This window comes from Hyla sarda, chromosome 1 (assembly GCF_029499605.1).
Source record: "Hyla sarda isolate aHylSar1 chromosome 1, aHylSar1.hap1, whole genome shotgun sequence".
NCBI lineage: Eukaryota > Metazoa > Chordata > Amphibia > Anura > Hylidae > Hyla > Hyla sarda.
In genome coordinates, this window is record NC_079189.1 from 616178303 (window position 1) to 616187035 (window position 8733).

Genomic DNA, 8733 nt, shown 5'->3' on the forward strand with positions numbered 1-8733 from the left:
TGCAAATCACCAATTTAGGCCTCAAATGTACATAGTGCGCTCTCACTCCTGAGACTTGTTGTGTGCCCGCAGAGCATTTTACACCCACATATGGGGTATTTCCATACTCAGGAGAAATTGTGTTACAAATTTTGGGGGTCTTTTTTCCCTTTTACCGCTTGTGAAAATAAAAAGTACGGGGCACCACCAGCATGTTAGTGTAAATTTTTTTATTTTTTTACACTAACAGGCTGGTGTAGCCCCCAACTTTTCCTTTTCATAAGGGGTAAAAGGAGAAAAGACCCCCCCCCCCCCAAATTTGTAGTGCAATTTCTCCCGATTATAGAGATACCCCATATGTGGCACTAAACTGTTTCCTTGAAATACGACAGGGCTCCGAAGTGAGAGAGCGCCATGCGCATTTGAGGACTAGATTAGGGATTGCACAGGGGTGGACATAGGGGTATTCTACGCCTGTGATTCCCAAACAGGGTGCCTCCAGCTGTTGCTAAACTCTCAGCATGCCTGGACAGTTAGTGGCTCTCCGGAAATGCTGGGAGTTGTTGTTTTGCAACAGCTGGAGGCTTCGTTTTGGAAACACTGCCGTACAATACATTTTCATTTTTATTGGGGGGGACAGTGTAAGGGGGTGTATATGTAGTGTTTTACCATTTGTTATTGTAGTGTAGTGTTTTTAGGGTACATTCGTCGTGTTACGGTGAGTTTGCCGGTGGAATTTGTGCTGCGGCGAAACATTTGCCGCAGCTCAAACTTCAAGAAACTTATTGTAAACCCGCCAGTGTGAATGTACCCAGTACGTTCACATTGGGGGGTGCAAATCTCCTGCTGTTTCAAAACTACAACTCCCAGCATGTACTGACAGACCGTGCATGCTGGAGGCACACTGGTTCAGTTAGGTTCTGTTACCTAACTCAGTATTTTCCAACCAGTGTGCCTCCAGCTGTTGAAAAACTATAACTCCCAGCATGTACTGATTGCCATGCTGGGAGATTGGCATGCTGGGAGATGTAGTTATGCAACAGCTGGAGGTACGCAACTACCTTACGCAGCTGTTTGCTGTCTGGGCATACTGTGATTTGCAGTTTTGCAACATCTGGAGCTCTACAGTTTGAGACCAATGAACAGTGATCTCCAAACTGTGACCCTCCAGATGTTGCAAAACTACTAATCCCAGCATGCCCAGACAACAAACAGCTGTGTGTGCATGCTAGGAGTTGTAGTTGTGCAAGATCTGGAGGTCTACAGTGTAGAGATCTCTGTGCAATGGTCTCAAACTGTAGCCCTCCAGCTGTTGCAAAACTACAAATTTCAGCATGCCCAAACAGCTGTCTGGGCATGCCGGTAGTTGTAGTTTTGCAACATCTGGAGGGTCACCGTTTGGAGACCACTGTACAGTGGTCTCAAACTGTAACCCTCCAGATGCTGCTAGGCAACTCACCGGCTTCCGTAGGATCCAGGGAGCCAGCAGCACGACATCGCCGCCCGCTGATCGTCGCCTCCGCCACCATGGATCGGTAAGTGGACTCCGGTGCCGGTCCTCTGTCAGTTCCCTGTCCTGCCAGGCCTATTGTGGGTGGGCAGAACGGGGAAACCGAAAGTAAACCCCCCCCCCCCCCCTGATCTGGCACCCCTGCCACCTCACTCCTATGGTTTCAGGGGGATTGGGGGTGCCTTGGACAACCCCAATCCCCCTTATTTTCCGGGTCACCATAGACCCGCATGACCCGGAATCGCGCAAATCGCAAGTGTGATGACCCCCCCTGGGCATTTGCACTGGATTCCTGCTGAATGATTTCAGCAGGCATCCCGGTCCGATCCCCGCCCGGCACGCGGCAGGGACTGGAATTGCCCATGCCGTAACTGTACGTCATGGGTCCTTAAAACTCAGTGTCGTAACGTTACGTCACGGGTCCTGTAGGGGTTAAAGTGACACCAAACAACTCCCTGCATGCTCAGACAGCCAAAGACCTGTCTGCTTTCAGAGGATCCACACTGTCCCTGAAAGGTAAATCAAGGCTTCCCTCTCATCTTTTAGGGCAGTTGTCTTCAAACGGTTGCCCGTCAGCTGTTTCAAAACTACAACTCTCAGTATGCACAGACAGCCACATGCCTGGCTGCCACCTCTAGAGGATCCACACTGTTCCTGAAAGGTAAACCAAGGTTTCCTTCTCATCCTTTAGTTAAAGGGGTACTCCGCCCCTAGACATCTTATCCTCTATCCAAAGGATAGTGGATAAGATGTCTGATCGCGAGGGTCCCGCAGCTAGGACCCCCAGCAATCTGTGCAGCACCCAGCGTTCGTTAAGGTGGATGCGGGAGTTGTTACATAGTTGCATAGTTAGTACGGTCGAAAAAAGACATATGTCCATCAAGTTCAACCAGGGAATTAAGGGGTAGGGGTGCGGCGCGATATTGGGGAAGGGATGAGATTTTATATTTCTTCATAAGCATTAATTTTATTTTGTTCCAGGAATGTATCTAATCCTGTTTTAAAGCTGTTAATTGTTCCTGCTGTGACCAGTTCCTGAGGTAGACTGTTCCATAAGTTCATGATGTCATGATCATGCCCTTCGTGACCTCATGCCACGCCCCCTCAATCCAAGTCTATGGTGGTCACACCCCCATTTCATCAGTGCTCTTGTAACTATCTAACTCCTGGCCAAATCTGTATACAGAATCTATATAGCAAAGTAAATCAAACAGAGCCATTGTCAGTTTCAAATGCTTCAGCGTTCTCTGTGTTGCTGTCCACTGAGCTTAATTTCAAATCACCTTTGTCATTAACATAAGTTCCCACCCTCACTAGTGGAATGTTCTAGCATATAGGGAGTGAGCAAATAGCATGGGGGGGATGTGCCTTGTCCTCGTGGCCCTCAACTTCCTGAACTGTTATACGGGCTTTCTTTGTTCAAAGTCTTCACGCGATGGTGGGGGCCAAGATACCGGAAGGAGCAGATGTGGTAGTAGGTTTGTCCTCGCTGTTACCTTTACACGATGGTGGGGGCAAGATGAGAGAGCAGATGGGGGATGGGGCCTCCTAAATGATCATTTTTACATGGAAGAAAAACATGGATACATCTATTACAACATCACGAGGGGCGTGAAGTCACAACCCCCGCCACCCGCTCCAAGAGTTCGGAACAGCAGCGAAGCACCTCTTTAACGTGTCTTCAATTTGTAGCTTTTCAGCTGTGGCGAAACAACTCCCAGCATGCACAGACAGCCAAAGGCCTGTCTGCCTCCTCCAGAGGATCCATACTCTTCTTGAAAGGTAAATCAAGGCTTCCCTCTAATCTCATCCCTTATTGCAGTTGTCTCCAAACTGCAGCCCTCAACCTTTTGCAAAACGACAACTCCCAGCATGCCCGGACAGCCTTTGGCTGTCCGGGCATGCTGGGAGTTGTCGTTTTGCAACAGCTGGAGGCACACTTTTTGGAAAACATTGCCATAGACTTACATTATGAAAGTGTCTTGGTCACATGACACAGAATCAGAAGAGAACGCACTGAGCGCGTTTCCTGCTCACTGCAAAAAAAAAAAAAAATATATCATACTTATCTTTCCCCAGTCCCCCGCTGCTCCTGTTTTTGGTTTAGTCCCATCCCCCTCGCCGTGCTCCATTGCAATTTTTTTTAATTTTTTTTGCGTTTGTTTGATAAGAAAAAAAAATCCCCCTTAACCCTTTAGTGACCGCCCATATCTGTTTTTACGACGCTTATGTAGAAAAAACAGCACCACCCCTGTCCTCAGGTTAGGTGTGGTATGGCAGATTAGTCCCATTGCAGTGAATGGAATACCACACACAACCTGAGGACAAGGGTGGCGCTGTTTTTCAAAAGAAATTAGTTCTATGTTTCTATTGCTGGACAACCCCCCTTTAACCCCTTAACGATCACGGACGTAAATGTACGTCCTGGTTTGGCGGGACTTCCAGGACGTACGTTTACGTCCTGTGTATGACCGCGAGCATCGGAAGGGTGCTTGCTTCATACACGGCAGGTTCCGGCTGCTAGCAGCAGTCGGGGACCCCCGCCTGTAATGGCCGACATCCACTATCGCGCAGATGTCCGCCATTAACCCCTCAGATGCCGTGATCAATACAGATCACGGCATTGCGGTACTTTGATTGGATGATCAGATCGCCCGCAGCGCTGCCGCGGCGATCCGCTCATCCAGCATGGCGGCCGGAGGTCCCCTCAACTGGCTCCGGACGTCTCCCGGGGTCTTCTGCTCTGGTCTGAGATGGAGCAGACCAGAGCAGAAGATGACCGATAACACTGATCATTGCTATTCCCTATACATAGCACTGAACAGTATTAGCAATCAAATGATTGCTATAGATAGTCCCCTATGGGGACATAAAAAGCGTAAAAAAAAAAAAGTTAAAAAATGTAAAAAAAAAAGTGAAAAATCCCCTCCCCCAATAAAAATGAAAATTGTCCGTTTTTCCCATTTTACCCCCAAAAAGCGTAATTTTTTTAAAATAAACATATTTGGTATTGCCGCGTGCGTAAATGACCGAACTATCAAAATATAATGTTAATGATCCCGTACGGTGAATGGCGTAAATGTAAACAAAAAAAAAAAAGTCCAAAAATGCAGCTTTTTTGTCACATTTTATTAAAAAAAATTTTTATAAAAAATCATCTAAAAGTTTTATATATACAAATGTGGTACCTAAAAAAAAAGTACAGATGACGGCGCAAAAAATGAGCCCTCATACCACCCTATATACGGAAAAATGAAAAAGTTATAGGTGGTCAAAATAAGGCGATTTTAGATTACTGACTTTGTACAAAAAGTTTTAGATTTTTTTTAAGCGGTACAAAAATATAAAAGTATCTAGTCATGGAGATCATTTTAATCGCATTGACGCACAGAATAAAGAACGCGTCATTTTTACCGTAAATTGTACAGTGTGAAAACGAAACCCTCCAAAATGTGCAAAATTGTGGTTTTCATTAATATTTCCTCCCTAAAAAAATTTTTTTGGGGGGGTTCGCCGTACATTTAATGGTAAAATGAAAGATTTCATTAGAAAGTACAATTGGTCACGCAAAAAACGAGCCCTTATATGGGTCTGTAGATGGAAATATAAAGGAGTTATGGATTTTAGAAGGCGAGGAGGAAAAAATAAAATCGGCCTGGTCCTTAAGGTGAAAATGGGCTTGGTCATTAAGGGGTTAAAGTCAGGCTTAGCAAGATGGCGCTGGAGGAACCTCCGATCCAGGCGGATTAACCCCTTACACACTGTGGTCAGACTGTGATGGTGTCCAGTAAGGGATCTGTGGGGCCACAAAAGTCTTATGAAGATGCCCAAAGATGCCATGTACAGAGACGTAATATAATGGCTGCCCCCTAGTGGGAGGAGGAATACAGTAAAAAAAAGGTTTTATAAAATAATTTGCTGTGGCGTCCTCAGGGGGTCATGTGACTGTGGGCGGAGATCAGACCGATCCATAATTGTAATAATGAGGGGGAGAATCACTGGAGCGACCACAACCCACAGTACAGGAGATGATGAGAAGAGTAGAAGTGACTACAACTCCCAGCATGTCCAGACTGTTATTATGTGATATAAGAGGAGAGAACTACAACTCCCAGCATGTCCAGACTGTTATGTGATATCAAAGGAGAACTACAACTCCCAGCATGTCCAGACTGTTATTATGTGATATCAGAGGAGAGAACTACAACTCCCAGCATGTCCAGACCGTTATTATGTGATATCAGAGGAGAGAACTACAACTCCCAGCATGTCCAGACTGTTATTATGTGATATCAGAGGAGAGAACTACAACTCCCAGCATGTCCAGACTGTTATTATGTGATATCAAAGGAGAACTACAACTCCCAGCATGTCCAGACTGTTATTATGTGATATCAAAGGAGAACTACAACTCCCAGCATGTCCAGACTGTTATGTGATATCAGAGGAGAGAACTACAACTCCCAGCATGTACAGACTGTTATTATGTGATATCAGATGAGAGAACTACAACTCCCAGCATGTCCAGACCGTTATTATGTGATATCAGAAGAGAGAACTACAACTCCCAGCATGTCCAGACTGTTATTATGTGATATCATAGGAGAGAACTACAACTCCCAGCATGTCCAGACTGTTATTATGTGATATCAGAGGAGAGAACTACAACTCCCAGCATGTCCAGACTGTTATTATGTGATATAAGAGGAGAGAACTACAACTCCCAGCATATCCAGGCTGTTATTATGTGATTTCAGAGGAGAGAACTACAACTCCCAGCATGTTCAGACTGTTATTATTTGATATCAGAGGAGAGAACTACAACTCCCAGCATGTCCAGACTGTTATGTGATATCAGAGGAGAGAACTACAACTCCCAGCATGTCCAGACTGTTATCATGTGATATCAGGAGAGAACTACAACTCCCAGCATGTCCAGACTGTTATTATGTGATATCAGGAGGAGAGAACTACAACTCCCAGCATGTCCAGACTGTTATTATGTGATATCAGAGGAGAGAACTACAACTCCCAGCATGTCCAGACTGTTATTATGTGATATCAGAGGAGAGAACTACAACTCCCAGCATGTCCAGACTGTTATTATGTGATATCAGAGGAGAGAACTACAACTCCCAGCATGTCCAGACTGTTATTATGTGATATCAGAGGAGAGAACTACAACTCCCAGCATGTCCAGACTGTTATTATTTGATATCAGAGGAGAGAACTACAACTCCCAGTATGTCCAGACTGTTATGTGATATCAGAGGAGAGAACTACAACTCCCAGCATGTCCAGACTGTTATTATGTGATATCAGAGGAGAGAACTACAACTCCCAGCATGTCCAGACTGTTATTATGTGATATAAGAGGAGAGAACTACAACTCCCAGCATGTCCAGACTGTTATGTGATATAAGAGGAGAGAACTACAACTCCCAGCATGTCCAGACTGTTATTATGTGATATCAGGAGAGAACTACAACTCCCAGCATGTCCAGACTGTTATTATGTGATATCAGAGGAGAGAACTACAACTCCCAGCATGTCCAGACTGTTATGTGATATCAGAGGAGAGAACTACAACTCCCAGCATGTCCAGACTGTTATTATGTGATATCAGAGGAGAGAACTACAACTCCCAGCATGTCCAGACTGTTATTATGTGATATCAGAGGAGAGAACTACAACTCCCAGCATGTCCAGACTGTTATTATGTGATATCAGAGGAGAGAACTACAACTCCCAGCATGTCCAGACTGTTATTATGTGATATCAGGAGAGAACTACAACTCCCAGCATGTCCAGACTGTTATTATGTGATATCAGAGGAGAGAACTACAACTCCCAGCATGTCCAGACTGTTATTATGTGATATCAGAGGAGAGAACTACAACTCCCAGCATGTCCAGACTGTTATTATGTGATATCAGAGGAGAGAACTACAACTCCCAGCATGTCCAGACTGTTATTATGTGATATCAGAGGAGAGAACTACAACTCCCAGCATGTCCAGACTGTTATTATGTGATATCAGAGGAGAGAACTACAACTCCCAGCGTGTCCAGGCTGTTATTATGTGATATCAGAGGAGAGAACTACAACTTCCAGCGTGTCCAGACTGTTATTATGTGATATCAGAGGAGAGAACTACAACTCCCAGCGTGTCCAGACTGTTATTATGTGATATCAGAGGAGAGAACTACAACTCCCAGCGTGTCCAGACTGTTATTATGTGATATCAGAGGAGAGAACTACAACTCCCAGCATGTCCAGACTGTTATTATGTGATATCAGAGGAGAGAACTACAACTCCCAGCATGTCCAGACTGTTATTATGTGATATCAGAGGAGAGAACTACAACTCCCAGCGTGTCCAGACTGTTATTATGTGATATCAGAGGAGAGAACTACAACTCCCAGCGTGTCCAGACTGTTATTATGTGATATCAGAGGAGAGAACTACAACTCCCAGCGTGTCCAGACTGTTATTATGTGATATCAGAGGAGAGAACTACAACTCCCAGCGTGTCCAGACTGTTATTATGTGATATCAGAGGAGAGAACTACAACTCCCAGCATGTCCAGACTGTTATTATGTGATATCAGAGGAGAGAACTACAACTCCCAGCATGTCCAGACTGTTATTATGTGATATCAGAGGAGAGAACTACAACTCCCAGCGTGTCCAGACTGTTATTGTGTGATATCAGAGGAGAGAACTACAACTCCCAGCGTGTCCAGACTGTTATGTGATATCAGCGGAGAGAACTACAACTCCCAGCATCTCCAGACTGTTATTGTGTGATATCAGAGGAGAGAACTACAACTCCCAGCGTGTCCAGACTGTTATGTGATATCAGCGGAGAGAACTACAACTCCCAGCATGTCCAGACTGTTATTATGTGATATCAGAGGAGAGAACTACAACTCCCAGCATGTCCAGACTGTTATTATGTGATATCAGAGGAGAGAACTACAACTCCCAGCGTGTCCAGACTGTTATTGTGTGATATCAGAGGAGAGAACTACAACTTCCAGCATGTCCAGACTGTTATTGTGTGATATCAGAGGAGAGAACTACAACTCCCAGCATGTCCAGACTGTTATTGTGTGATATCAGAGGAGAGAACTACAACTCCCAGCGTGTCCAGACTGTTATGTGATATCAGAGGAGAGAACTACAACTCCCAGCATGTCCAGACTGTTATGTGATATCAGAGGAGAGAACTACAACTCCC